The 2,327-nt window shown below is 52.8% G+C and overlaps 2 pseudogenes; both read right to left on the bottom strand.

Annotated features, from left to right (window-relative positions):
* Positions 1 to 437: 437 nt before the first annotated feature.
* LOC141269917 (5S ribosomal RNA) lies at positions 438 to 556 on the bottom strand (annotated as a pseudogene).
* A 945-nt stretch (positions 557 to 1,501) lies between these two features.
* On the bottom strand, positions 1,502 to 1,621 carry LOC141267327 (5S ribosomal RNA; annotated as a pseudogene).
* Between the last annotated feature and the right edge of the window lie 706 nt (positions 1,622 to 2,327).

The following is a 2,327-nucleotide window of genomic DNA, read 5'->3' as shown; positions in this document are numbered from 1 at the left end:
CTGCAGGCTAAACCCTTCATCCCGGTAATGTGACCGAAAGAGCAAGCTGGACCCGTCACTTGGGGGCGGAGCGAGACGTCCAGGGGTGAATGAAGGAAGAGGGTGAGATGGTTGTCAGTGACTTTGAGCTGCTCTTCAGGGGGGAGGGTCGTGTTGCCTGCAAAGGTCTTCTGCTTGGAGTTACCGGTGGTTGCCTCCAGACACGCGGGAGACGCTGGTCCTGGTGAAAAGGAGCCTAGTATTAAAAGTAAAGAAGCAACAATGCTGGAGGCCCACGGTGATCAGAAGGATGCTGGTATTTTGCAGAGATGAAATAGCGCAAGAGAGAAAGCAAACGAAAAAAAGAAAAGAGAATGAATGTGTGCACTTGTGAAAGGGAATGGAAAAAAGGCATAGAAGAGAGTGCCCCCTGCTGGTGGAAGGAAGGAAAAAGTAAAAGCCTACAGCATCTGGTATTCCCAGGTGGTCTCCCATCCAAGTACTAACCAGTTCCAACCCTGCTTAGCTTTTGAGATCAGACCAGATTGGGCATGTTCAGGGCAGTGTGGCTCTAGGCAGAGTCTAGCCTCTCACTTGCTGATTTTCTACTTTGACGTCTGGCTGCCGGCTGCCCTTTCCAGTGCTCAACAAGACCAGGTCCTTTTGTGCTTTCCCTTCTCTTCAATTTTCTTGCTGGCTTCCTTAAAAGATCTTGTAGACACAACTCCCCACTCAGACCCGCTAAGCTCACTGATCGGCTGCAGCGCTGTCGACGGAACGTCAGCTTCACGGCCAATTCCACAGGCCGGGAGCAGAGGCGAGACTCACCGGTAGACCCGGGTAGGGTGAGTAGAGCTCGGTTAGTTGGTTTCTAATAGGCTGCAGCCGGGGATTAACTTTTAATGAAAGGGAACAATCCCTTTGACTGTCTGCAGCGCGCCACACCTAGGAAGCGCACTCACACACAAGCCAGCATGCACACGTGCTCGCACGTGACAACACCCCCTATCTGCCCATACAACCTCTCCGTCACCCTGCATCAGACTCTCCTGCCTGTTTTATGATTTCAGGGCCCTATCAGGAATCACCCCCCCCACCCCCTCCCCAATTCCTTCCGCACCTTCCTTGCCTTCCTTGCACTGAGGTTAGCTCTTTGGCAGCCGTCTGGCTTGGTTACACAAGCTTCTTTGCAGAGATACATGTTACTTCTGCTGGCCCTCCCTAGGCGGCCGGAATCCAAAACCTTCCCTGGACACCTGCTGAAAGCCTGGCCCCTTCACGGCCCCGAGTGTTTTTAACGCCATCATTTCCACATGGCGAGCTGCGGAGTCAATAAGCACTCCTAGCCGTTACAAGGAGCTCGGTGTCAGGCCTGCGTGAAGGCGGCGGGGTAGCGTACTTAGCTGCCAACTGGCTCAGAGGCCTTGGGGCTTCCATCATCTAAGTTACTTAAGGTCGGTGTCCGGCAAGGCGCCGTTCCATGCTAGCCGAGCTGGGCAGTAGGGCAAAACGTTATCAAAATGGTCTACAGCACCCGGTGTTCCCAGGAGGTCTCCCATCCAAGTACTGTCTGAGCCCAGCCCTGCTTTGCTTCCGAGATCAGACGAGATCGGGCGTATCCAAGGTGGTATGGCCAGTAGACAATGCTTGATCCATCGCCCGGCCAGCCTTTCTCAGGATCGCTTGGTGGCGAGAAATCTGTCCGTGACGGGGCTGGCTCCGAAGGGTCCATGCAAAGTCTGTGCCGTCCCTACAGGTGTGGTTTGTTTAGCAGTGATTCACCCGCCGCATCAGGTGTCTTCAAAAATGTCTCGGCGCAGGGTCTCCTGCAGGCTAAACCCTTCATCGCGGTAATGTGACAGAAAGAGCAAGCTGGACCCGTAACTTGGGGGCGGAGCGAGAAGTCCAGGGGTGAATGAAGGAAGAGGGTGAGATGGTTGCCAGTGACTTTGAGCTGCTCTTCAGGGGGGAGGGTCGTGTTGCCTGCAAAAGTCTTCTGCTTGGGGTTACCGGTTGTTGCCTCCAGCCACCCGGGAGACGCTGGTCCTGGTGAAAAGGAGCCTAGTATTAAAAGTAAATAAGCAACAATGCTGGAGGCCCACGGTGATCAGAAGGATGCTGGTATTTTGCAGAGATGAAATAGCGCAAGAGAGAAAGCAAATGAAAAAAAGAAAAGAGAATGAATGTGTGCACTTGTGAAAGGGAATGGAAAAAAGGCATAGAAGAGAGTGCCCCCTGCTGGTGGAAGGAAGGAAAAAGCAAAAGCCTACAGCACCTGGCATTCCCAGGCGGTCTCTGTTAAATGGTTAATTATGGAAATTCATTTGGAATGTTAATCGATAATCATT

The sequence above is a fragment of the Phyllobates terribilis genome, unplaced genomic scaffold, assembly GCF_046119375.1.
Source record: "Phyllobates terribilis strain yellow unplaced genomic scaffold, ASM4611937v1 Scaffold_4__5_contigs__length_816908805, whole genome shotgun sequence".
Taxonomy (NCBI): Eukaryota; Metazoa; Chordata; class Amphibia; order Anura; family Dendrobatidae; genus Phyllobates; species Phyllobates terribilis.
This window is presented reverse-complemented; position numbering and strand designations above follow the sequence as displayed.